We start from the raw sequence: 27,426 nt of genomic DNA, 5'->3' as shown, positions 1-27,426 counted from the left end.
CTCTGTAAATAAACACTGTCAATTATTTAAAAAATGCGAGAAGGAATAAAAATAAGGGGCCGATGCTGTGGTGCAGCAGGTTAAGCCACTGCCTGCAGTGCCGGCATCCTGTATGGGCACCGCTCCGAGTCCCAGCTGTTCCACTTTCAGTCCAGCTCCCTGCAAGGCTTGGGAAAGCAGCGAGGATGGCCCAAGTCCTTGGGCCCCTGCACCCACGTGGGAAACCTGGATGCAACTCCTGGCTCCTGGATTTGACCTGGCCCAGCCTTGGCTGCTGTGGCCATCTGGGGAGTGAACCAGTGGATGGAAGATTCTTCTCTCTCTCTGCTTCTCCTTTCTCTCTGTAACATTGCCTTTCAAATAAATAAATCTTTTTTTAAAAGAAATAAAAATAAATACAAAGACATTCTTGGTTTTCAGCTCTGGACCTGAGTTCTGGCTCCAGCCTAACAAGTCACATGCTCTCTGGGCCTCAGTTTCCCCCTCTGTAAAACAGGATTGTTGGGAGATAATGTATGCATGCTGCCTGGCATGGAGTGCATAGAAAAGAGAATTCTAGAATTGGTTCTGTAGCCTGACCTCCTCCTCTCTGCTCTGGCCTCCATCTCCTCCTTCCACCGACAGGCAAACTGTGGCTATGAGACTGGGGCACAGGGCTTGGAGGAACCCTCAGTCCCAGCCCTCAGGTTTCTGCCTGGCTGGCATGGTTTAGACGCTCACATCGTCCAGGCAGCTCTGAGGGGCAGTCCCTCTTAGGAGGCAGTGTGCTCCCTGTCACAGGAGGCATTCAGGCAGAGCTGGGGGACTGCTTGGTTGTCACAGGAATTCAAACTCAGCCTGTTTCTCAGAGAAAAGTGCTCAGAGGAAGTGGGGTGGTTGTCCCATTGAGGTTGGTCCCTAGCGAGTGGGGCCATGGCCATGCACTCAGCATCACCTCCCCCCTTTTATGTAGGATTTTAGGGTTTCCTGTGCACTTGGCGCTCTTACAGGACACTTCCACTAAGTGGCAAGGGAGACCACGGTGAAGCACCTGCTTGCGCGTCCCCTGGGGGCCAGTGCGGTGACTTAGCCAAGGTCACCAGAGGAGACCCTGGAACCCCAACTGTGGCTCCGCTACCCGGGCAGAGGCTGTCCCTTATGTGGCACCCAGGAGGCAAGTCCTGGGCTCTGGCTGGGCCCACTCCCCAGAGAGGGGGGAAGGGTCCCCGATTCCAGGAAGGTTTCCCTTCGGAGGCCACCTCCCCCGGGCCTTCCTGTGGCATCTTCTGGCCAAGGCCCAGAAAGAGAGGGAGGAGAGGAGACAGACAGGGACACGTGGACGACATGGATGGAGGCTGAGGCAGGCAGAGGCAGCCAGACGGGTAGACAGACGCAGGCGCTCAGACAGACGGTGAGAGGCAGACAGCACATACGGGGGCCGAAGCTAAAGGCGAGCGGGGGACGCGCAGACAGCGGGCTCCGAGCCTGAGCCCGGCGCGGGCGGGGCACGGGACGCGGGGTAGCTAGCGGCTCCTGTGCACCCCCAGCCGAGGCCCCGCGGAGCCCGGGAGTGTGCCCCCGCTGCCCGGCAGGGGGCGCCCTGGCCGCGTGGCGCTCGGGCCGGCGGGGCGCGGGGCTCGGGCCGGGGGCGGGGCGCAGCGGGGGCGGGGAGGGCGCCGGGCCGCGCCGGGGCCCCGCGGTCGCCTTTATAAACCCGCGGGGGAGGTGGCCCCGGCAGCGTCGCGCTCCCGCCACTGTGAGCCCTCGGCCCCAGCTCGCCGGCCCCGCGCCCCTCGTGCCGGGGCAGACCCTCGTCCGCGAGTTCCGCGCAGGTAAGGTCGTAGTCGGTCCCCGGCGAGGTGGAAGGCGAAGTGTCTGGGCGGGGGTCCCCGCAGAGCCCTTGCAGGACCCGGGGCCCCTGCACGCGCCCGCGTGCTCGCGCGCATCCGAGGCGCTGCTCCGGCTGGAGGTTGGACGTGGCGCCCGCGGCGCCTGCGAGACGCGCTCGGGGCCGCCTTGTTCTCCTGCACTTTCCCACCTGCCGGGCTGCTGCGTGGGACTCCAGCCTCGGTTAGACACCTGTCCCCGCTGCCCCCGTAGCCCCCCCGGCCCGTGTCCGGGGGCCCTCTCCTGCCCACCACTCAGCCACCACCGGGTTACTGCAGGGCTGGCCGCAGCCACCAGGGGAAGCGGCTGCTCTGTCAGTGCGGGGTCTAGGAAGTTTAGGTCCTAGCTGGTAAGAGCAGAGGGAGGGAGCGCGGGGGAGGGAAAAAGAGCAAGATCCGCCTGTAGGTGTGTGTTTGGGAGAGGGGTGGCCCGGCAGCCCTGGGGCAAAGCTCTGGAGCCCGTGACCCCGCTCCCGGATGTGCACAGGTGAGGTGGGCTGCCCAGGGCTGGTTCCCTCCCCTCCCCCCCCAACCCGGGTCTTGGCAAGAAAGGGTTAAACGCAGGAGAAAACCGTCTCCCACTCACATTGTCCCTTCTGATCCTTTTGCAACGCATAATGGGGTGGGGGAGGGGGCTTCTACAAAGGCGGCTGAATGGAGGGGGGCGACCCTTGAGATCCAAAGAGGGAGCGATTCAGGCCAGAAGGGGCCTATGGGCTGGGGGGAGGACTCAGACACCCTCAGTGAGGCAGATGGAGAGGCAGGTGGGCGAGACGGCAGCTCGTGGGCAGCACCTCCCATACATCATCCCATTTTACAGAACAGAGACTGAGGCTTAGAGAGTTTACAAAAGTGCTGTGGTCAGGATTTGAACCCAGGCTCTGGACCCTGCAACAGTGCCTCCTGGTCCCACTCTGCTGCCCAAGGGACGAGACGCCAAGCCTGTTTCCCCCTCCGCCCTTCCTCGGCTCAGCGCTGCCTGCCTCCACCTGCAGACCTGCGCACTCCGAATCTTCCCACCTGGGGCTGCCCCCACCCTGCCCCGTGCTCATCCTCACCCTCTGCCTCCTTTTTCCTTCCTGAACTCAGCGCTTCCGAATTCCGGAGCAGAAGCCGGTGGACACGGGCTGCCCACGTGCCTAGTGGTGGAGGGAGGCAGGGCTGTGGCCCCACCTGTGCAGAGGGGAGCGCGCCTCTGGTGAGGAAGTGAGGCCAGAGCAAAGGATGCTGTCTTCATTCACCAGATATTTATGAAGCGTCCGTTTTGTGCCAGGCTCTGTTCTAGGTGCTAGGAAGGAGGCCATAAATTAAAGAGACAAAAACCTTCTTGGTGGAGACTTTTGCAGAACAGAACTTGTGCAGGCTCCGAAGCTGGGTGTCCACGCTGGGAAGTTCCCTGGGAAGCCGACTGCGGGTGCAGTAGCCAGTCAGGTCGATGGCCCAACACTGGCTCTCCCTCACGGACGCCTGGCTGTGTGACGAGGGCTGAGTTCGGGCCCTCTCTGTGCCTTGTCTCCTCTTTCAGCCGTGGAGATCAGGTGGCCCTTCGGTTAGTGAGCTGTGGAAATGATGATACTTGCAAAAGGTTGAGCGCGTGCCCATGCCCGTGCCCATGCCCATGCCCATGCCCGAGAGAGTCTTGGCCATCAGCAGCCCTCACCTCAGCAGGAAATGCAGCCCCAATCACGGCCCCGCCACTGAACCCTGTGCACCTGCCCCCCAGCTTTGCTCAGCTCCTCCCCGTTGGCCTTCGGCTGTGCCTGTGGGGTGGTGCAGTGCCCTCTTGCTCCCTTAGATGCCACTTCTCAGCCTTCTAGACACAGCCCGGGCCAGGAGCCCGGCACTGCACGCAGGGAACAGCCCTGGGGCTGTGTCTGCAGTGCCTCCTGCCCTGCACCCACTCCCACGCCCACTGTGTCTGGCTCAGGCCCAGGCCCAGCCCTGCGCTGTCCTGTGACTTGCGTGCTGCACGTCCTCTGCGAGCTGCGGGCCGTGCTCCCTCTGCCCGTGAAGCCGTGCCTGGGAGAGGGGAAGGCGCTTGCCCCGGGACACCCAGATGCCTTTGGGGGGGCTGGGGGCCGGCTGTGTAGCATCCCAGGTCTCCCGATGCTCTCCATGTTGTCTCACGGAGGGGTGGGATCCAGAGGCAGAGGCTAGAGGTCTCACCTTGGAGTCAGTCTGACTGGCCTTATTAATATAAAACCGGGAGCTCCGGGGGACGATGGGGAGAGTGAGCAGGCTGGGCCGAGGACCAGCACAGAAGTCCACGTGGCCGCAAGAATGCTGACTCAGCTTCCCAGCGTGACAGCGTTGGCGCCCTCCTTGGCAGCCCGGAGCTGGGCTGTGCAGCGCTACCTTTTTTTTTTTTTTTTCCTTCTTCGTCTTCGGGAGTTGTCCTAACTTCTGGAAGGCAGCTGGGGGCAGCAGACGGCAGGTTCATTCCCAGTGTTGCTTTGTGACCCTGGGCAAGTCAGTTGCTCTCTCTGGGTCTCCGTCTCTTCATCTGTCACTTGGGTGAATAATAAACATTTTCGAGGGTTGCTATGAGGGGCCAGCAGGATCATCGAGGATTTTTCCAGCTTTGGGCTGGGCCAGCTGTGATTACTCTTGCGAAGTTAGCACTCACTGTGGGGCGATTTTCTTCGCCCCTCTTGGCCGTTCCGAGGGCCACAGGGAGGTTCCTGGTTTGGTCTCAGAGACCTGGTCTGCAGGGAAAACAGTGGCCCGGGTCAGCATCGTGGATGCCTGGCCCCAGCTGTGTGCCTCCGGGAAAATGAATCTGCCCGAGTATCAAGTCCTCTTTGGTGCCATCACTCTGTGGTGCTTAGTGGCCAAAGAACATTCAAGAACACTCTCCCTATTTTTCCACCTCCCGTACCACCACTCAACGTTTCATAATTGCTCCCAGGAAAAAAAAAAAAAAAAAAAAAAAAAAAAAAACAAAGCACCATGTTTCAAGTTTTCCATGCTTAAATTCGCAGCCTCACTGTGGCATGAAATCAATTGTTTGCATTTAATTTGACTTCTTAAATGAAGGGGTAGCATTTGAGATGAGGGCAGGGGGCTGGAGGAGGAGAGGAGGAAGAAGTTAAAGCAGATGTGTTTGTGTTCGCTGGAGGATGGTGGTTAAACTGCCCGCGTGTGAGCATGCTCCTCTCTGGGTTCCAGTAACCCAGAGTCGGGTTTCGCTGAAAATTGCAGTGTTCTCTCCTGGCTGCCGCGGACTCGCCCTGCCGTTAGTATTATTATTATTACTATTTTGTGTTTTCGGAGGCCGCAGAGCCCTGGCTGGAGAGGAGACCGCTAGCTGCGGGGTGTTCAGGGGCTGGCACCGTCCACTGCCCTTGGAGACCAGGGAGAGTGAGGCCCAGGCAGGGCGAGGGGCTTGCCCCGGCGTCACCAGGCTGCTTAGGGCAGTGGACTGGGAATGAAGCCTCCTGGCTCTTAAGTGCCACGGCCTGTCCCCAGGGGTGCACCTCCCCCAGTTTTTAGAATCGTGCGGGGGAGACCACAGAAGGTGTGGGTTAGTGGGCAAGGAGCTTATGCCCAGAGAGCAGAATCTAGGTCCTTGATGGAGAGGTAAAGGACCTGTGCGACCGTGGACAAGTGTCCCCCCCCCCCCCAGCCTCATCTTCCTCTGGTGGAAAACCCAGGTGGCTGAGGAGTGGGCGGGATTTCCCTGAGGCTTGGAATGGGTCTGGTTTCAGCAGTTGCTCCTGGGATATTTATGGCCTGTGGCGTGCAGGGTTGTGGTGAGTCAGTCCCAAAGTGGGCTCTCCAAGCTGCAGGGCGTGGGGGCGGGGGGTTGTTGACTTCTGCAGCGATCTGAAAGCTTTAATTTACTTGCTGGTGTTGTTAAGCTAGGCGATTTCGTTTTACATAAAAATATGGGTTTCTGGCTTCGCTTGAAAGATCAGAAGATGTGGCCACACTGGGCTGTGTCCCTGGCTGGCCACAGTGGCTGGAACTGATTAGCAGCTGCTCTGTCCACTTCACCACAGTCTCCACCGCGCCCCGCTGCCTCACCCCGGCTCACATGCCTCACTGCCATTACCTGCTGGCTCATGGAGCTTGTAATTTCTGGACTAGAAGCTGTGGGGCCATGTGAGGTTGGTGGGGGCTCAGACCTCATTCAAATGACTGTGGGAAGCTTGGGCCAGCTCTCTCAGGGGCACAAGGTAGGATGTGGGACACACGGACGCCGGCCCCTCCTCTGTGGTCTGGCAGAGTCTCCGGAACGCGGATTTGTTCCTGCTTTGATGGTCCCCTGGAGGTCTGAAGGTGTGGGGCTTGGGGGTGACAGTCTCAGCCTGTCCAGGCTTAGTGAACTGACCCTGCTCCCATGCAAACAGGCAGCCCTGGTTGCCACATCCCAAAGATTGCCCAGCTGCCCCAGGACGGGGGCTCTCTTGCCATCTGCTCCCAACAGCCCTGTGCTCAGTGCCCACCACCAGCCTTGCACACTGAGCCCATAGCTCCCCCATTCCACCCTCTGCACGGACAGCAAGGCCTGGGTCACGGGCGGCACCCAGTGGTTGCAGCATCTCAGAACTGCTGTGTCTGAACAGGGGCTGTGTGAGGGGCCCTGAAGCCTGATGGGTAGGTCTAGGGGCTCTGGAGGCAGCTGCCCAGATGGAAGGACCTTCTGGAAGGTCCCTGTGAAGAAGCCGCACAGCATCGTCACCCTGCTTAGCAGGTCAGAGCTGGGCTGTGCGGGGGTTCGGGGGAACAAAGGGGAGCCCCACTCCCGATGGTGCCCACTGGGCCCAGGCCTTGCACCTGCAGAGCAGCTCAGAAGCAGCCCCAGGTGGGAAGTAGTGCTCCGGGAGCACTGCCCCTGCCATTTGGCAGGTGGTGAGACTGAGGCTCAGCCGGTGGGCGCTGGGCCCAGATTCCTCTCCCGGAGGCCTCTGTCACCCTGCCCTGGCCCGGGGAGGGGAGCAGAGGGAAGGTGGGGCTTGTTTCTGGGACTAAGGTCTCAGAGACCCTCTGGTGAGACTCCCTGAGCCCCGCTTCCCATCCTCCAGGTCTGTCCACACCCAGGTGCAAGCCCCTCACCCGGCCAGGTCTGCGAACTGCTGGCAGAGCCTGGAGAACAGCCTGTGTAGGGCTGGCGAACACTTGCCTTATTTGGAAACCCCGAGTGTGGATTTTCAAAGGACCTCTGCATGACTTGCTGCCCTCAAGGTCTGCCCTCTCGGCCACCTTTCCCACGCAAGGAAAGCAGCAGGCCAGCGCAGGCGAGCGCGGCCCCAGCTCCCACGCGCAGCCCTCGGGCCCATCGCCGGCGTCCTCTAGGCCTCTGGTGGCCATCGCTGAGCTGTCTCCGGCTTGGCCTTTCTGAGTGCTGTCTCTCTTTTTTTAAGATTTATTTATTTGAAAGGCAAAGTGACAGAGAAGGAGGGAGGGAGAAGGGGAGAGAGAGAGAGAGAGCTTGCATCCATTGATTTACTCCACAAGTGGCCACAACAGCTGGGGCTGGGCCCAGCAGAAGCCGGGAGCCAGGAGCTCCATCAGGGTCTCCCATGTGGGTGGCCGGGACTCAGGCACGTGAGCCGCCATCGGTGGCCTTCCCAGGCCCGTGAGTAGGAGGCTGAATCAGAAGCAGAGATGAGACTTGACCCCAGGCACTCTGATGTGGGATGCAGGTGACCAGGTGGTGGCTTAGCCGGCTGTGCCCCAGCGCCAGCCCCCGTGCTGTCCCCACCAAGACTCGCCTGCCTCAGCACGCAGGAGCTAAGAGCATCATTTGCTACCATTCTGGTGCAGATGTCTCATCTGATCCTGAGTCCCGCTTCCCCTCGCCTGCCCCTTCTAGATCCTTCTGCAGCTGCTCGGTTTGCTCTGCCTCGTCAAGCGCCCCCTAACGTGGACATGCCAGGCAAGGTGCCACCTGCACATTATAGACGAGGAAACTGAGGCAGCCACTCCCCGACACTGGGAAGCGGGAGCGGGGCCACTGGCGCCCTCCCATTGCCGGTCTGTTTCCTCCTCTGTGATGTGATCACGTGACCTGTTTTCCTGGAAGAGTCAGTTCCTTGTTTAGAAATCGTCAGATGCCTCGGTGTGCATTTCAGATCAGGTCGCTGGAGTTCACCCCGGGCCTCTCACCTGAGCAGGTTTTGTGGAAGCGGGATGTTTGGGTTTGTGTTTCCCCCTTGCCCCATCCTTGTAGCTACCATGGAAGGGCTTACCCTGTGTCGGAAGCTGAGCTGATGCCTTTGAATGGCCTTCTTGGGCTCTGCTCTTAGTCTCTCCATGTACCAAGCAGGAGGCAGACGCTCAGCGAAGCTAGTAGCTTCCTCAGGTCCCCCGCTGGGAAGTGGAAGGCAGACCCAAGTCCCGGCCTGGCGCCCTCCTGCCCCATCGGAGTAGCATCCTGGGTCAGAGGCTTCTGTTTGGATACAGGTGCTCAGGGGACCTTGGTGTCTCCGGAAGGGGTGGCAGGTGGCAGAGGGAGGGGACCAGCACAGCACTCCTGGTGGGGCATCAGCTTCTCTTAGCCCCTGGACATGCCCAGGAGAAGGAAATGATAGTCCTAGCAGGAGGTTTCCATCCCAGCCCTGCCAGTTCAAGCTGTGTGACCTTGGCCAAGTCCTTTTCCCTCTCTTGGCTTCTGATTGCCCTGCCCGACACCCATGGCTTCTGTGAGTAGGGTGAAGACTTGGGACTCTGCTAGTTCACGAGTGGTAGATGAGTGGCATGAGTGCCGCCACTCCCTGTCCTACACCCATGTCAGACATCACTAATCAACCACTGCTCTTTCCTTCCCAAGTTCCTTCTAAATATAGTATAATAACCAGTCATAGTGGGCGCTCAGAACCAACTGTGAGGGTGGGAGGTGGGGAGGGAGAGGCCCAGGTGACCCCCGTTCAGTGTCTTCTCTCCCTTGTCCACGAAAGTAGGAGGAACCTGAGTTACTTGCCAGGGCTCTGGCATGGGTTTGGGAGGGAGCCTTTTGGGGGGCACACAGCTGTGCCCCTTGTTCAGTGCTAAAAGGGCTTAAAGTCCCTGTGACAAGGAAGAGGTACTTAAAAAACCTGATAAAGTGTTTCCTTTGTTTTGTAAAAGGGGACAGGAGTTTCAGGATGTCAAATTGATTGCTAACCCTTGGGCTCAGGTCAGGAGTGTCAGACTGAAGGCCATTGCCCTCCCGCATCTTTGCCTGGTTACCTGCTGTCCCCTCCCCAGGGCGCCCTCTTGTGTTGTCAGCAGGCATCCTGACCGATCTTTAGATTTTGCTCTTGATCCTGCACAAAGTGTCTGGCTCTCGGTTGCTGGAAGGTAGGACCCCGTCTGAATCCCCGGCCAGTTCCAGCATCCAACCAGGGCAGGCGTTCAGTGACCTTGCCATTTCTGAAAGGTGGCTGCACCGGGCAGGGGTTTCCACGGCCCGGCCTGCTTGATCGTCATGGGGAAAGCAAACCCGTGAGGGCTGTCCGCTGGGTGGACACGTGAGCCCTGGCTGCCTTCCCACTCCATCAGAGGCGTCTCCTCCATCGGTGACAGCGGCTCACGCATGGCTGGTTGGTGACTGGCAGCAGGACAAGCCAGTTTCTCCGAGTGACAGTTTCTCTGTTGGTGGAGCAAGCCTTTAGTCAGGCATGAGTTCACTGGGTGTCATACTCGGGTCTGCCTTCTTGTCTGTGTGCTTCCCAGATATGTCCCCAGTCCCTAACAGCCTTCATGTCTTTGATAATAATAGTCATAGCCACCTTTTGCGGAATCTGTATGTGTCAAGCTCCCTTGGTGCATAGTAGGCATTTAAAACACATACTTTTTGAATGAGTGAATGCTTGCAGGGATTAAGCTGTCTTAAGACAGAGTTGGGTGACTTCTGTGTGTCAACAGCTCCGCAGACGGACTCAGAGGAGTGCCACATATATCAACGTACGATTACGTTTTACAATTAAAAATTTATTTTCACTTCATTTGAAAGGCAGAGAGAGAGAGAGACAGACACACAGAGAGATCTTCTTTCCACTGGTTTATTCCCCAAAAGGCCGCATTGGCTAGCACTGGGCCGGGTCACAACCAGGAGCCCAAAACTCCATCCAGGTCTCCTGAGTGGGTAGCAGGGGCCCGGGGACTTGAGCCGTCACCTGCTGTCTCCCAGGGAGCACATTAGCAGGAAGCTGGAATTGGAAGTGGAGCCTGGACTCATACCGGACACTGTGATAGGATGCAGGGGTTCCAAGCAGAGGCTCAACTGCTGAGCCAAATGTGAGTCCTGTGTTTAAGGTTTTATGCAGTGTACCGTGAACCAGGCCTGGTCCTAAGCTCCCCACATATGTGTGTGTATTCACTTAGTCCTTGCAACTGGAGCTCAGAAAGGTAACGGACATGTCACCCAGGTCGACAGTGCTGGCATTTTAATACCCGAGGACACATGTGTTCTAAGTAACATAACATGGAAGCCAGTCCTCCTACCAAGTCCTTCCCCTAACGCAGACCCTGGGCCCAGATCCTAGGGGTGGGACAGAAGCAGGTGAGTCACGTGCTGCCTCCCTACTACTCGCCTCTTCACAAGTGTAGAACGCTGGTCCCGGGCCAAGCACACGGACGGTCCTGCGGTGGTCACCTGTGGGGCAGGTGGCCGTCATGCTGTCTGGAGAGGCCAGCAAGGGGGCAGACCGAGTGTGCTGGAGGCAACCAGGAGCGACTTCAGGGAAGAGGTGACCGCAGCCACGAGGGTGTGCAGCAGTGACGGCTCTTGGGAGTCGAGTGGCAGGCACTGTTCAGGGGCGTTGGGGTCACTGGGTCCTTTCAAACTCCTATCAGCCCTACTAGGAGGTGCTGTTGACGTTGCTCCTGCTCAGGGACGAGGGACCAGGCTCAGAAATGCGCTCGTTTACCCAATAAGTGGTTAGGAGCTGACGGCTCTGGAGCGTGACATAGTCAAAATTCATCATTCACTGACTGGTCTGTGCTGTGTGGCCCACGGAGTGCTTGACAAATGAGCCCTTTGTCATTGGCGTCTGAGCCTCCCCCAGCTGTAGGCACTCGGATCCCTGGGCTGACAGGTGAGGAAGGGAAGGGACCCATCCAAGGCCGTGCAGCTCCCAAGTGGTTAATCCAGAACTGGACCCCGGCAGTTTGGCCCTGGGCCGGGGCCGTCATCACTTATAAATAATAGATAAATCTCTGCAGGCCACGTGTGTAAACTCTTCCTGAACCTGTTGATTCTTCCGGAGCCAGACTAGAGGAAGGACGGGTGCAAGGCCAGAGGTGAGTGAATGGCAGGAACGCTGCGGGGGTGGACTGCGTGACGCTTGGGGCCGGCTGTCCCCTGTGTGATTCCTTGGGGAAGGTAGGGTTGGAGTGGGGGGCATAGCCAGGCAGCCCCAGTGTCTCCAGCCCAGGGTCAGGGGGAGGCCAGATCAATTAGGCTGGCCGCTGCTGCTGCTAAGTCAGAACCCTCAGCAGGGATCCTGCCCCAGACCTCACCCCTGGGTTTCTGTCTACGGCTTCCAGAATCTTCCTGGGGTGGGCAGCCTCCCTGCTTGCTGGCTTACGCAAGAACTTTGCTCTGAGACTTCCCCCTGCCTGGGCTGCAGGAAATGGGTCCTTTCCTCTTGGGGAACTATGTGATTTGAATAATCAAGTGTTTCCCCGTGGCTCCCGGCCAGCGGAGCTCTGCGCCAGGCTCTGCTGGGGCTCCGCCGCGGGCCTGCAGCCTCCTCGCCTGCCATGCTCTCCTGCCCCCGGGCACGGCAGGGAAGGCCCCTGTTTGTTTGGCTTTGCCAGACCAGGCCCCGCATGACTCCTGTGATGGGGCAGCGCCTGCCCTGGACTCCACCCCTTCTTGCCTGGAGTGGCTGGGGGTTGGGGGAAGGAAAAGACTGTTCGTGCCCCAGGAAGTGCCTGCCCAGTGGCCTTTCTCCTCAGCTCACCTGGGTGCCTGGCAGGGAGGAGGGAGCAGGAAGGAGGAAAGATACGCCGCAGGAGGACACGCATTCATTCAACAAACCTTTCCTTAGCCCAGCTGTGTGCCAGGCCCAGGCCAGGTGCTGAGTTCACAGATGAATGTGGCCCAGTTCTTGCCGACAAGGAGCTTCCGGGATGGTGGGAGATGGTCAGGCCTGCGACCCAGCAGGGTCCCAGGTGGCACAGGACACAGCCTTGGGCAGAGTGGCCACCAGGTGGGCCTGGAGCAGGCAGTGTCCACTCGTTCTTCCCCAGCAGGTCCTCCCTGAGCACCTGTCAGGGCAGGTGTGGCTGTCCGTGCCGGGGAGGCTTGTGAAGAGTAAGGCAGTGCGTGGGCCGGCAGCACCCAGAGCCGGAGGGTGAGAAGGAGGGAGCCACCGGAGGACCTGGAGGAAGAATGTTCCAGGCAGAGGAACAGCAAAGGCAAAAACCTTGGGCAGAGAGGGAGGAGCTCAGGTGTGAGTGGGGAGTGGGTGGGGCCAGGAGATGATGTCAGAAAGGCGGGCAGTGCCCAGGGTTTGCAGACAGGTGGGCAGAGGACAGGGCGGGGATGAACAGGGGTCTGCCGGAGGAGCGAGCAGCTGGGGGACTTCCTGTTTGTTGAATGGCTCCTTAGAGGCGAGGTTGGCCTTGGGCACTTGCAGGTACACGGGGGACGTCAGAGGCCCAGAGAGGGCAATGCTCCTGCCAGGGTCCCAGAGGGAGGTGACAGGGACTGGATCTAGGTCCCTCCCCCACAACCTGTCTCTTTCCAGTGTATACGCCCCTCTGGATTCAGGTGGACATTTGTTAAGCACTTACTGTTTGCTGAGAAAGTCCTGTAGCTTGCCTGGCGTGTCAGGAGGAAGGTGAGCCTGAGAGGCACAGTGACCTGGGCAGGGTCATTCAGATCCACGCCAATGACCTCGGCCAAGGGACTGAACTAAAAAAAGAGGACAGTCTTCTTGGCCCAGTAGAGTGTTGAGGATTGGCTGAGATAAGTTGCATCTGCTAGGGTGTTTGGCACAGTGTGAGTATTTTTAAGTTATTTGATGGAAGCCTCCTCGCTGGGGTCTGTCCTTGGATTTACCGTGAACTTTGTTTCAGTCATCTCATTGTTAGTTTATAAATGACCTCTTGTCAATTTCATTATTAGAAATACATTTAGGGGCTGGCACTGTGGCTCACTTGGTTAATCCTCTGCCTGTGGCGCCAGCATCCCATATGGGCACCGGGTTCTAGTCCCAGTTGCTCCTCTTCCAGTCCAGCTCTCTGCTGTGGCCTGGGAGGGCAGTGGAGGATGGCCCAAGTCTTTGGGCTCCTGCACCCAAATGGGAGACCAGGAGGAAGCACCTGGCTCTTGGCTTCAGATCAGTGCAACACCGGCCGTAGTGGCCATTTTGGGAATGAACCAACGGAAGGAAGACCTTTCTCTCTGTCTCTCCCTCTCATTGTCTATAACTCTACCTGTCAAATAAAAAAAAAAAAAAGAAATACATTTAAAACATTCAAGAACCAGTGCCCAGTTACACCAGGACTAGAAACTGACGGTAATTCACCCCTCCCCACCCCACTTCCCAAATCAGAGCCTTCCCAACCCCTGCCTTTTTGGAGTTAGGTATTTTTTCATTGATTTTTGACTAATTTTTTTCTTAATGTTTCAATTACATAGACCTATATCACATACAGTTGGGATTTCTCATTCCCCTTTTTATAAGTATTTAAAATCATATGTACATGCATTACTTATGTATAATATGCGTCTTTAACTTTATGGAGGGGTATCATCATTTACTTAACAGTCTGGAGTTTGCTTATTTCCTCTTAATGTTCTTTTGTGACAGAGAGGGAGAGACAGACAAGGAAAAAGACCTTCCATCCAGTGAGTGGTTTACTTCCCAAGTGGCTGCAATAGCAAGGCTGAAGCCAGGAGCCTGGAACTCCACCTGGGTCTCCCACATGGGTGGCAGGAACCCAAATACCTGGACCATCTTCTGCTGCTTTCTCAGGTGCTTTAGCAGGGAGCTGGATCAGAAGTGGAGCAGCAGATGGGGCTGGTGATGTGGCATAGTGGGTAAAGCTGCTACCTGCAGTGCTGGCATCTCATATGAGCACCAGTTCAAGTCCCGGCTGCTCCACTTCCGATCCAGCTCTCTGCTATGGCCTGGGAAAGCAGTAGAAGATGGCCCAAGTCCTTGGGCCCCTGCACCTGCATGGGAGACCGGGAGGAAGCTCCTGGATCCTGGCTTTGGACCGGCCCAGCTCCAGCCATTGCAGCCATTTGAGGAGTGAACCAGTGGATAGAAGATGTCAGGCAAAATGAGAGCTAGATAAAGAGAAACAGATCCTCCATCTGCTGTTCCACTCCGCAAAAGCCCACAACAGTTGGGACCGGGCCCGGCCAAAGCCAAGAGCTTGTAACTCTATCCAGGTCCCCCACGTGGGTGGCAGGGGCCTATCTTCTACTGCTTTCCCCGGAGCATTAGCAGGAAGCATGGTCAGAAGCAGAGCGGCCAGGACTGGAACCAGTGCTCTGATACAGGATGCTGGCACTGCAGGTGGTGACTCAACCAGCCATGCCACAGCACTGGCCCCCCTGCAATAATTGTACTGTAGATTGTAATAAATTGCTTTTATTTTCAGTCTAAAGAAACTTCAATTCATAATTGAGGGCCTTTAAAAGATTTTAAATTATATTGAGTTGTATTTAAAAAGCATCTTGAAATAGTTCTTTTTTTTCTTTCAATCTATGAGTGTAGTTTTCTTTTCTTTTCTTTTTTTGACAGGCAGAGTTAATGAGAGAGACAAAGAGAAAGGTCTTCCTTGCGTTGGTTCACCCCCAAATGGCCGTTACAGCCGGCACACTGCACCACTCCAAAGCCAGGAGCCAGGTGCTTCCTCCTGGTCTCCCATGAGGGTGCAGGGCCCAAGCACCTGGGCCATCCTCCACTGCACTCCCGGGCCACAGCAGAGAGCTGGCCTGGAAGAGGGGCAACCAGGACAGAATCCTGCGCCCCAACCAGGACTAGAACCCAGAGTGCTGGTGCCGCAGGTGGAGGATTAGCCTATTGAGCCACGGCGACAGCCTGAGTGTAGTTAGTTTCTAACGTTAAACCATCCTTGCAGTCCTAGGACAGCCCTAACCTGTTCACGATGTGTATGTTTGGTTATGCTCTAGTGATATCTTGTATAGAATTTTTTTTTTGACAGGCAGAGTGGACAGTGAGAGAGAGAGACAGAGAGAAAGGTCTTCCTTTTGCCGTTGGTTCACCCTCCAATGGCCGCTGCGGCCGGCGCATCGCGCTGATCCAATGGCAGGAGCCAGGTGCTTCTCCTGGTCTCCCATGGGGTGCAGGGCCCAAGTACTTGGGCCATCCTCCACTGCACTCCCGGGCCACAGCAGAGAGCTGGCCTGGAAGAGGGGCAACCGGGACAGAATCAGGCGCCCCAACTGGCACTAGAACCCGGTATGCCAGTGCCGCAAGGCGGAGGATTAGCCTAGTGAGCCGCGGCGCCAGCCTTGTATAGAATTATTATATCAATTTTGTTTTCCTGGCTTTGGAATTGCAGATGTGATGGCCTCAGAATTAGAAAAATTGCTCTTCTACTGTTCTGACAAAGGTTTGGATAAATCGAGATAATTTGTTTCCTAAAGTTTGGTAGAACTCACCTGTTAAATCACCTTGTCTTACTTGCTTTTCTTTGTGGTTTTAATGTCTTCCTGTTTTGGTGTATTTTCAGGCGTGTGTGCATGTAGTCTGTATTTTCAAGCATATTGGCATAAGCTTGTTTATAGCATTTTCTTACTCTCCTTTTTTTCCATAATGTTGTATTCCCTCCCTCCTTCTGCCTCTGCCTCCTTATCTTGCTTGATTAAAGTCACCATGGGTTTGTTGACCTTTTAAAGGACCAACTTGTGGTTTGACCTTCTCAATCGAATCTTTTTTTGTTTGTTTATTTTGTTCATTTCTGCTCTTCATAATCTCCATTTACTTTCTTTGGGTTTCTGTTTTTTCTAACTTCCTAAATTGGGTACTTAGCTCATTTTTTTAAAAAAAAATTATTTATTTGAAAGGCAGAGTGACAAAGAGAGGGAAGGAGAGATACAAAGGGGGAGGGAGAGACACAATGGGGGAGGGAGAGACACAAAGGGGGAGGGAGAGACACAAAGGGGGAGGGGGGATGGGAGGGGGGGGAGAGAGAGAGAGAGAGAGAGCCCTTCCGTCGACTAATCATTTACTTTCGACCAGGGCTGGGCCGTCCAAATTCAGGAGCCTGGAACTCAGTCCAGATCTCCCACATGAGTGACAGGGGCCCAGGTGCTTTTTCATTCCCATCAGCGGGCAGCTGGATGGGAAGTGGAGCAGCTGGGACTCAAACTGCTGGCTTGGCCAGTGGCAGCTTAACCTGATCTGCCGCACCACTGGTCCCGAGCTTGTTGACTTTTAGCCTTCGCTGTGTTGCAGTTTTTACTATGTAGTGTTATCATCCATTTCTTAGTAACTTTTAATTTCTCCTCTGGCTTCTCTTTGATCCACGAGTTCTCTAGGGATGTTTTAATTTCTAAGGGTATGAGTAATTATTTGTCCTAAGTTCTAACTGAATTGCACTGTGGCCACAGCATGTGGCTATGTGAAATCCTCGTATTTGAAATGAGAGCCTTGCTTTATGGCTTGGTGTGGAAACAAATTTTAAAATGTTTGCGTGTTCCTGAAAAGAATGTGTGTGTGTGCACTGTGTTTATGCTGCGCTCCATTTTTGTTTCAGATTTGTCCTGCTTTTTCTGCTGTAATTCGTTGTTTTATCGCCTTATTCCCACAGAGACGGAACTGGCATATTCTCATATCCCTTGGTCTGCTCTTCCGATCAGTTTCTGTACCCTTCCCCCACATGCCCTCCGGCTCCTGACATCATGTTAATGATTGTCCAGATCTTTTAGTTCTGAGTTATTAGAGATACAGTCTACAAACTACTTGTTCTTTTCTTTGATCTTGGAGTTACTTGCTCAATCTTCAGACATCTTTGTCTGTGGACCTTGTTTATATTATGTCGTTCCTTCAAAAACAAATCATTTTGGAGCGAATGGAGGGTGTCTTTTTGTTCAAACCTGAATCTGAATGCTGTGACTTTTATTAGCCTATAACATTTGAAGGTGAGTTTAGCTGGAAATAAAATTCTTGCTTTAAATTTTTTTCCTTTTGGACAGATCAATTCAATTTTTTAAAAAGATTGATTGGTTTTTATTTGAAAGGCAGAGTTACAGAGAGAAAGGGGGAAAGAGAAAAGAGAGGGAGAGATGTTGATCTTCCATCTGCTGGTTCACTCCCCAAATGGGCACCACAGCCAGGGCTGGGCCAGGCCAGTGCTAGGAGCCAGGAGCTCTATCCGGGGCTCCTACATGGATGGCTGAGACCCAGGCACTTGAGCTCCCAGGATGTGCATGACCAGGAAAAAGAATTGAAAGGAGACGAGCCAAGACGAGAACCAGGAGCCTGGAGGTCCATCTGGGTTTCCCACTTGGGTGTCAGAGGCCCAAGTACCTTGGCCATCTTGTGCTGCGTTCCTAGGCACCTTATCAGGGAGCTGGATTGGAGGTGGTGGTAGCCAGGACTTGAACTGGTGCCCACATGGGATGCTGGCACTTTGCAACTTAGTCCTTCTGCAAATGATTTGTTTTTCGCTAGACTTTTAGAATTTTTTTTATATTTTGACATTCACATCAATGTATCTAAGTGTGAGTTTTTAATTTTCCTGTCCTGATTGGTATATTTCCCACTCTTTCAAACTGAGATCTTTCATTTTTGTTTAGTTCCAAAATTATCCTCATTATTTCTTCAAATATTGCCTCCCTTAATTTTTATCTTCTTGGTCTCCAATTTTTTAAAAAAGACTTATTTAAGGCCGGCGCTGCGGCTCACTAGGCTAATCCTCCACCTTGCGGCGCCGGCACACCGGGTTCTAGTCCCGGTTGGGGCGCCGGATTCTGTCCTGGTTGCCCCTCTTCCAGGCCAGCTCTTTGCTGTGGCGCGGGAGTGCAGTGGAGGATGGCCCAGGTGCTTGGGCCCTGCACCCCATGGGAGACCAGGAGAAGCACCTGGCTCCTGCCATCAGATCGGCGCGGTGCGCTGGCCGCAGCGCGCCGGCCACGGCGGCCATTGGAGGGTGAACCAACGGCAAAAGGAAGACCTTTCTCTCTGTCTCTCTCTCTTTCTCACTGTCCACTCTGCCTGTCAAAAAAAAAAAAAAAAAAAAAAAGATTTATTTATTTGAAAGGCAGAGTTACAGAGAGAGAGAGAAGCAGAGACAGAAAGCTAGATCTTCCATCCACTGGTTCACTCCCTAAGTGGCTGCAATGGCCAAGGCTGTGCCGGGCTAAAACCAGGAGCCAAGGCCTCCATCCAGGTCTCTTGTGTGGGTGGCGGGGGCCCAAGTACTTGGAGCAACCTGTCCTGCTTTCCCAGGCACATTAGTGGAGCAGCTGGGACATGAACTGGTGCCCATGTGGGATGCCAGCCTTGCAGGCGGCAGCCTGACCCACTACCCCACAACACCGGCCTCCTGGGATTCCTGTTATCTCCACATTGGCGTGTGGTTTTTGTTGTTGCTGTCTTTTTTTGGCTAAGGTAAAATTTCAGACAGATCTTAAGTGTTCAATGCACTTTCACGAATGTTTGTGTATCACCTTGGCTTCCCCCAAGCCAGGGCTTTCATATCTCTTCCCAGCCAATTTTGCCTCCCAAAAGTAACCATTATTCTGATTTTTTTTCCATAGATGAGATGATTTTTCCGTAGTTTCATATAGATGGAATCAAGTAGTGTGAACTGTTTTAAGCACATCTGTGCTTGCTACGCTAGAAGTTCACTCCTTTTTGTCGCTGAGTTGTAGTCCATACATCAGTAGTCACGACTGTTTACTTATTCACCTGTCGCTGGTTATTCTAAATAAAAATCCTTTATTTCCATTTCATTTTAAAATGTATTCATTTAAACTGGAATGGCAGAGAGACAGAAATAAGACAGAGATTGTCCATCTGCTGATTCCCTCCCTAAACGTCTGTGACAGCCAGGTGTGGATCAAATTGGAGCCAGGAGCCCAGAACTCCGTCTGGGTCTCCCACGTGGGTGGCAGGGACCCAAGTACCTGAGCCGTCACCTGCTGCCTCCCCAGGTGCGCATCAGCAGGAGACTGGAGTTTGAAGCAGAGCTAGCCAGGTCTTGACCGCAGGCTCTCTGATAGGAGAGGTGGGCGTCCCAAGGGCGTTAGTCAGTGTGCCAAACGCCTGCCCGTGTGTTTGCATTTCTTTTGAGCAAGTACTTAGGGTTAGAATTATTGCATCACGTGAGTCTATAAACATTATCAGAAACTACTAAATTCCTTTCCGAAGTGGCTTTATTATTTTATACTCTCATGGCCGATATAGGAGACTTCCAAGTTTTTCTACGTCTTGCTGTTTTGTCGTGCTGTTCTTTTGATGTATGTATGTGTGTGTGTGCACGTGCGTATGTATGTATATTATTTGAGAGACAGAGACACCAGGATCGCCTGTCTTCTGGCTTACTCCTCACATGCCTATAGAAGCTGGAGCTGGGCCAGGCTGAAGCCAGGAGCCAAGAAGCCCCTCAGGTCTCCCAGAGGGGTGGCTGGGATCCAGCCACTGGAGCCATCACCCGTTCCCTCCTCAGGGTGCAGTAGCAGGAAGCTGGAACTGGGAGTGGAGCCAGGGCTCTAACCCAGGCACTTGGACACGGGATATGGGTGTCCACTTCCGTCTCTTGATTGGATGCTGCCGTGACGATGAGCGTGCGGTGGGCTTGATCTCCCTTTCCCTGGTAGGTGAGGATGCTGAGCGCGTTTCCGGGCAGTCTGGGTCACGTGCGCGTTTTCTTCTTTTTGGGGTCTTTCGCCCTCGGAGAGGGAGGAGCGTGCCTGACTCTGCCTTCAGCCTAGGGAGGGCTTTCTTTGCCGGGTGCGGGTCTTTGCTCTGTGCGCTGTGAGCATTTGTGTCTCGCTGTGGGTCTGCTCTGTTCGGCTTCTTCATGGTCTCTCGAGGAGAAGCTGTGTCCAGCTTTGGTGTAGTCCGGCTGATCATCTTTGTCACCTGTGAAATGAGTACTGTGTGCCCTTTGGTTTTGTTCTAGAACCTTCCTGATCGCGACTTTGACAGTGAGCCTGATGATCCTTGTCAAATTAATTCAGATTGAGCGAGATGTTCCATTCACTTTTCTTTCCTACTTCCTGGTTCTCAGCCGCCGCTGCTCCCCCTGCTCCTCCCGGAAGAGTTCCCCCAGCTGACGTCCTGCTTCCCTGTCGGGTTCTCCCGCGGCTGGACCCACTCTGCGTTCTCTTCTCCCCGTTTCTGCTGATATTTCATTTATGGTTGCATTTATTTCATTTATTTTAGGACATTTGCACACTTTGTTGTCCTGGTGGCTGGTGCCTTCTTTTGCGTGTTCCTGATGCTTATTTGAAATTCTCAGTCCACCTGTTGTAAATCGGCCAAGCCCATTGCCATCTCTGTCAGGCTGCTTTTCCTTAGAGGGAAACTCTGCTTTAATTGTGAGCTCCTCACTGGCTTGGCCATCACCCCTCCCCCTCTGCAGGCCTGGGCTTCCCTCTGGCACCCCAGGGACAGACAGCTGGGGCCTGCGAGGAAAGTGGGGACAGAGCCCCCTGGAGGCCCATCAGCCCCTCCTGATTCCTGCAACCCCGCGTTTCCTGTGGAGCTGCCCAGATTCGGCCCCGGTGTGTGCTGGTGCCACCTGCCGGCCTGCGGGTGTCCAAGTGAGGACCCTGGCCCCGGGGTGCCAGGACAGTGGGTGTGTGCATAGGGCCGGGGAGGCGATGGAAGTGTCCAGACCCTGTTTTCTTTTCTCCACCCTGAGGGACAACACCCCGCCTTCCCTCCCTGCTGCCCTGACACCAGTGTGAAACGCCCATTTCCCAGGGAAATGCTGTTTTCCTCACAATTGCCTGGGTTTTGTGAGGTTTTCTATCATTACTCCAAGATTGATTGAGTCTTCCCTCACTGTTGGTATTTTGTTTTTAAAGATTTTTTTATTTGAAAGGCAGAGCATGAGAGAGCGAGGGAGAGACAGAGAAATGCCTTCCAATCGTTGGTTCACTTCCCAAATTCCTGCAAAAGCTAGGGCTGGGCCCGACCAAAGACAGGAGCCAGGAACTCCATTCGGGTCTCCCATGTGGGTTACAGGGGTCCAAGTACTTGAACCGTCATCACTGCCTCCCAGGGTGCACACCGGCAGGAAGCTGGATCGGAGGCGAAGCAGCTGGGATGCAAACAGGCACTCAGATGTGGGATGTCAGTGGCAGCTTAACCCGCTGCACCAGGGCACCACTGCTTGTTTTAAGGGCCAGGTGTGCACACCTCAGCCCATCACCAGCTGGACTTCAAAAGAACCTCAGCCTGGGACCGGTACTGTGGCATAATGGGTTAAGCTGCCCCCTGTAGTGCCGACCTACCATTTGGGTGCTGGTTTGATTCCTGGCTGCCCCACTTCTGATCCAGCTCCCTGCTAATGGCCTGCGAAAGCAGCAGAAGATGGCCCAAGTGCTTGGACCCCTGCACACACAGATGGGAGACCTGGAAGAAGCTCCTGGCTGCTGGCAAGAACCCCAGCCTGATTAGCGATGCACCCGACGTAGAAGAATTCTGGCCAAGGGTTTTAAATAAGCGTTAGAAATGGGCCAAAGAGAGTCACAGCACACAACAGAATAAAGAAGTGTTAGCAACAAAGCACGGGCGGAAATAGGTGAAAAGCGAGGCCCCTCCCCCAACCTGTGCACACACCTGTGACTCACAGGGCTCCGACGAAGACTGGTGTGGCCTCCAGACCCTCGCATGCGCCGCTCCTTCTGCTTACACTGCCTTCCCCTGCTTTCTGCAGAGAAGTCTCCAGTACACCCAGAAGATCTGGGGGGTACTCAGTGCTGGCGTGGATTTTGGAGCCAGAAAACTAGGGTGCTGGTCCCGATTCTTCAGCTCCAGGTTGTGTGGCTTTGGGCAGGTCTTGCTACCTCTCTGAACCACAGGCTCCTCCAGGGAAGAAAATGAGAGTGTTGTCCCTGGAGCCCCTCTGAGCTAGAAGAGTGGGCGAACTGACTCCTTTCTCCCTCCCCTGTGGAATAGAGGTGATAGCGTGCCTCCCTGTGAGTGTGGGAGCTCATGACTGCGGTTGCTTCTCTGCCAGGCTCTGCTAAGAGTTTTTGCTGCAGCCGCACTCGATCTCACGACAACTCGGCAAGGCCGCTAAGTGACTAAACCTGTTTTACTGATCGGGAAGCTGTAGCTGCAGGCAGCCACTTTCCAAGGTCTGTGGCCAGGCGGGAACCGCGGGCCCATCTCCTCCAAGGCCAAGGTCTTCCTGCTGTGCCACGGTGTTCAGAAAGAGGAGGCTGCCGTTTGAGGGATTCTGGAACGAATCCAGATGGGAAGACACCCTGCCCCGGTGACGTGTCTCTTCCAGCCCTGGGCTGGGACCATGCAGGCGATGTCTTTTGTAGGTTTCCTGCAAATGTGGGTTTCCTACGGCCAGGGGCTAATGGAGGAGGCTGAACCTGGGTGGGTGGGGCCAGCTGGGTCTCGCGGTGACCTGGGAATGCCAGCCATGCTGGAAAGGGAGGTGGATTCCGGCAGGACGTGGAGCTAGCCAAGAGGAGGACGGGGTTTTCCCCAGCCCAGAGAAGGAGCTGGGGGGGGAGGGGGGCTGGGTGACAGATGGGGGTCCAGGGCACTTGCAGAGGGCAGGCTGCAGCTTCCCACGCCGCCTATGCTGTCCGTCTGGGCTGTGCTCTGTTTCTGTGAGCCTCAGTTTCCTCATCTGCAAATGGGCTGCTAGGACCTTTCGGTCAGGGCTGGGGAGAGGGCACGTGGGGGACGGGGTGGGGGTGCGCCTGTGCAGCGGCTGCGGTGGCCCGTGCGGGACTTGCGATGCATCCCAGCCTGTGGTCGTGTTCTTGGCTTCGGCGGGTGTTGCATGGTTGCGTGAGGCGATTTCTTGGCAGGACCTTCTCTGGCCATTCGATTTGTATTTATTGTCATTTTATTTGAAAGACACACAGAGAGACATAAAAACAGTGAGATCTTCCATTTGCTTGTTCGCTCCCCAAATGCCCACAATAGCTGGGGCTGGGCCAAGCCACACGCAGGAGCCCTGGAACTCCCTCTGGGCCTCCCACGTGGGCGGCAGGGACCCAGGGACTTGAGCCACCACCTGCTGCCGCCCAGGGTGCGCACTAGCAGGAAGCCGGAGCCGGAGCAGAGCCGGGCCAGGAGCCCAGGCGCTCACCTAGGGTGCGAGCAGCCCGAGGGGTGGCTCCACTGCTGCACCCGACGCCACCCCTATTTATTTTGTTTTATTGTTTTGGACCATTAGATTTAAAACTGCAAGCCTCTCTCTCCTCCCCATTTCCTTTCCTTCCTGTGCTCCCCACCTGCAGTGGACGGTGCTCTCTCCCGTTGTCTGCCGGCCCCACCGGCAGGGACTCGGCTGCTTCGTTCAGAGCCTAGGGCAGCCCCTGGCAGGGAGCTGCCCAGTGAACAGGCGATGAGGACTGCTGGCTGAGTGACTTCTGGGGCAGGGCCCAGGGCACGGAGGTTGCTCCGTCCACCCCAGCGGGGAGGTAGGGCAGGGGCGTGGGAGAGAGGCGGGCACAGGTCGCTTGGGTGACAGGGCTGCCCAAGAAAGCACTGGTGCCTAGAACTGGGGGGGGGGGGGGGTGGTGTCCCCAGTCTCCTCTGCTGTGGCCTGCAAGCAGTGAAGCCTTTGAGGAGAGCAAAGCTGGGTGGGCCGGAGCACGGGGGCTTCCTAGGAAGTCAAGACCCTCGGGCAAGCAGGAAGCCCATGGTTGGCTTTCCTCTTCTCTTTAGCTTGATATATTATTAATTTATTGACTTATTTTTCATTTTATTTGTGAGGCAGAGAGGCAGACAGAGAGAGAGAGACCTTCCGTCTGCTGGCTCGTTCCCCACATGCTCACAACAGCTAAGGCTGGGCCAGGCCAATGGAACTCCCTCCAGGTCTCCCACGTGGGCGGCAGGGACCCACGTGCTTGAGCCACCACCTGCTGCCTCCCAGGGTGCGCATTAGCAGGAAGCTGGATCAGGAGCAGAGGAGCCGAGACTGGCCCCAAGTGTCCGATACGGGCTGTGGCCGTCCCAGCTGGTGACCAAATGCCTCCCCCCTCTTTAGCTTTTGAAACCACCCGGAGTAGTCCTAAGCGGAACAGAGTGTCTCAAAGAAATGGCAGGCTCAGCCCCAGCCCTTCCACTCCAGCGGCCACGAGAGAAAGCGCTGGGCTCGGAGCCAGGCAGAGCTGCGGCCTTGGCCTGGCCTTGCCCCTCTGTAGCCAAGAGACCTGGAGCAAATTGCTTCCCTCGCTGAGGGTCGGTTCCTGCCTCTGAAGTGGGGGCGGAGATAACGCCTCCTCCACGCTGCCTCCTGGGGCTCTGTGTGCGGACTGGGAATGAGGACTGATCTGGGCTACACTGAAGGGCCTTGGAGACCCGGATGGAGTTCCAGGCTTTGGTCCTGGGGCTGTTGCAGCCATCTGGGGAGGGAACCAGTGCATGAAAGATCTCCCTCTCTCTTCTCTGTCACTGTGCCTTTCAAATAAATGAAAAAATCTTTTTTAAAAACAGACACTTGGAACCTGTGGGTCGGAAGTTGAACTAAGCTGATGGTGGCCTGGCGGCAGGTGAGGGTCCGACCCCGCCGGAGACCCTCCTCTAATCCACACGTTTATAGCATCCAGGTGGAAGCCCACTTGCCTTGCACTGGACTCTTCGCACGTCGCTGGAGCGCGTTAGCCCCCTTAGCTCGTTTGCAGGATTCGCCGCGGGCAGACGCGGCTGAGGTTGAGTGACGGGGAGGTTGCTGGCAGTGTGGGGGGGCAGGGGAAAGCTGGGGTCAGCCTCTGTAATCAAGGAACAGAGACGCCAAGGCAAATGGTAAGAGGGTTAGTGGGCTCGTGTAACCGGGATGCTCAGAGGCAGGCTTCAGGCATGGCTGCATCCAGGCGTCCAGGTGCTCTCACCCAAGGCTCAGAGTCCTTGTCTTTCTCCATCCGCCTTCCTGCTGTGGGGCCTGGACATTGGCCCTGGCCGCCGGGTGCCAGGGTCGCCATGAATTTCAAATGTAGTTGCAGCCAGGAGCCTGGTGGGCTGGCTGGGGAGCCTGCGCAGTGCCCCTCCCCACCACTTCACAGCCCACGACCGCACCGTCCAGGTGGAGGCTGTGTCTTGCATTTGTGTCAGTTGGCAGCCACCTGGAGCTGGGGACAGGCCCAGTCCAGCCACTGGGGACAGGCCCAGTCCAGCCAGAAAGGGGGAGGTTGCTTCCCAAGCAACTGCGACACTATCAGGCCGTGATGGCCAACAGGGCAGCCGGTGTCACAGCAGTCATCAGAGAGGCACTGAGGACGTGGCCTTGAGAGCCCGCCCTGGAGGCCCAGTGGAGTTCATTACCCTGCGCTCCGGGGAGGAGACAGCTCGGGGATGTTAGACCTGGGCGTGGACTTGTGACCCTAAAAGCCCCTACCTGTCTCACTCTGTGCGTCACAGCCCCGGGGAGTGGATCTGGGAGGGAGGGGCTCACACACTCGCAGCCCCTCCCATTCTGGAGCGAGTGAGAGGTCCCCAGGAGGCTGCAGTCACACGAAGGGGCCTGTCCCAGGCAGCGGTGGCCTCGGTGTCCTGCAGCTCACCGCCCACACGCTCACACACGCACACGCACACACGGTCACGCACACGCAGGCTGAGTGAGGGCCTGCGCGGTCCCGGGGGTGGCCGAGGTGCCGGGTGGGTCTGCGCCCGTGCTGGAGGCTGCCCTGGCGGATGCTGGGATCAGGGTGGCAGAGAGAAACACTGATGCGGACAGGCCTGGCCTGAATGCCGCTGCTCCGGGGACGTGGCCTTGAGCGTGACCCTGAGCCGCTCTCCCGTCGGCTCCCTCTGACCTCAGCAGAGCGTCCCCTCCCACCCTGCACTGGGCTCTTGGAAGACCAGGCGGGCAGCTCCTAGCTCTTCCTTCCTCATCGTGGCCTGGGGGTTGCTGTGTGACCTTGGCTGGGTTCCTTAACGGCTCTGCCTGCCCGCAGCCATGATAGCCTTCACCCTACAGTGACGTCATGTGGGCGGGGCCGATGATTGCGTCAGCAGCGCGGGGCACTCCCCCGAGCCACTGCTGCCGCCGACTGATGCTTCCTGTCGCACACCCACCTGCCCGGGCCTTTCTCTCACCCTGTGCGACAGCGTCTTCCTGCAGCGGGACAGTGGCACAAGCACTGTTGGGCGTCACCCCCAGGTGACATGTCAGCAAACAGGTCCAGACAGGTGAGGCGCTGTGCCCGAGACCACACGGCCCGTGAGCAATGGCTTCCTTGTGGGCAGCCCGCCGGGTGCCAGGGTCGCCATGGACTATCGAATGCAGTGGCGGCCCGGAGCCTGGTGGGCAGCTGGGGAGCCCACAGGAAGTGCGAAGGCTGCTGTGTTCAGGTGCGGCTGCACGGAGCCTTCTGGAAACATCTGCGGACTCCCTGTGCGCCCGTGAGCCCCCTGCCTGTGCCACCAGAGGGTCTGCTTGTGTTGGCCGTGCCTGCGGCTTCCAAGCGCGCAGCCTCCTTGTCCAGGGCCTGCATGGGCCATCTGTGGCCTGGACACGTCCTCTCCTGGCGCAGGGGTGGGGTGGGGGCTGCCAGGAGGTCGGGGCAGGGAGTGGGCTGGGTCTGCTGGGCCAGTGTCCAGCCTTGAACTGAAGCAGGGGTTGGGAGAGGGGAGGAGCTTTACAGGGCCACGCCCCCGGCCAGGTGCCCTCCTCCCCTACTGCCCTGCAGAGCGGGCCTCTGGGCTAAGCGCAGGCAGTTCTGGATGCAGCCCCCGGCCACTGGTCGCTGTGTGACTCAGGCCGGTGGCCTCACCTCTGTTCCGTAAAGAGGACGGAGAAGCCCTCCCCAGGGGCTGTGATGGAGACCGAGGGAGTGCCGTGGGCGTGAGTCCCAGCGCAGGTGCGCGGAACCGGCTTCCCGACGAGTGGGTGACGTGTTCGGCCCCTGTGCGGACTGCGTGCGGGGTGCAGGGAGGGTCATCGCCAGTCTTGCCTGCTGCTGTAGGAGTCTACACTTGGTCCTGGGAGACAGAGACATCGGCTTGGCCTAATACTTGCTCTGTGACCTTGGGTAAGCGCCTTAACCTCTCTGTGCCTCTGTTTTGTCATCCGTAACATGAGGACAGCCATAATGCCTGCCTCGTAGGTTGCGGGGATTAAGTGAACTAGCCTGGCACCGAGTAAGAGCTGGCAAAAGTTTGCTTTCTTCAGAAGCAATGTAGTGATTGTAAAGCAGGGATTTTTCTAGAAGAATTTCACATTGAGCGCTTCTCTTTAGTTGGTACAAATCATCACCGTATAGAATTCCAGGCATTGGCATCCATGTTTTGCCTTACAGATGGCCTCAAACTTTCAGGAACTGCCCCCAAATCCTTCCTGGTCACTGGGGAGATCTCTCTGCCTCTGCTGTGTGACCTTGGGGAGGTCGTGTACCCTCTCTGTGCTCTGCTTTGCATGTTGTCGAGTATGCGAGCAAGGGTGGGTCAGCAGTGTCTCCTGGTACCGCAGAGGTTCCTACTGCTGGGATGCTGGTGGC

At 56.4% G+C, this 27,426-nt stretch overlaps 1 protein-coding gene across 2 annotated transcripts in view; it reads left to right on the top strand.

The window, feature by feature from the left end:
- Positions 1-1,631: 1,631 nt before the first annotated feature.
- The window catches only part of ALPL (alkaline phosphatase, biomineralization associated), a 59,641-nt gene continuing 33,846 nt past the window's right edge, over positions 1,632-27,426 (top strand). The window contains exons 1-2 of one of the 2 annotated variants that reach the window (XM_051856745.3): positions 1,632-1,811; positions 11,016-11,093. The gene's annotated coding sequence lies outside the window, so the exon portion shown is untranslated. The remainder of the gene's footprint in view (positions 1,812-11,015; positions 11,094-27,426) is intronic. The other variant, XM_051856744.3, reaches the window with a different exon arrangement.

The sequence above is a fragment of the Oryctolagus cuniculus genome, chromosome 7 (genome assembly GCF_051225735.1).
Source record: "Oryctolagus cuniculus isolate XC-2025 breed Fujian yellow rabbit chromosome 7, ASM5122573v1, whole genome shotgun sequence".
Lineage (NCBI taxonomy): Eukaryota > Metazoa > Chordata > Mammalia > Lagomorpha > Leporidae > Oryctolagus > Oryctolagus cuniculus.
The sequence above is the reverse complement of the archived record's forward strand: the minus strand, read 5'-3'. Positions and strand labels throughout refer to the sequence as shown.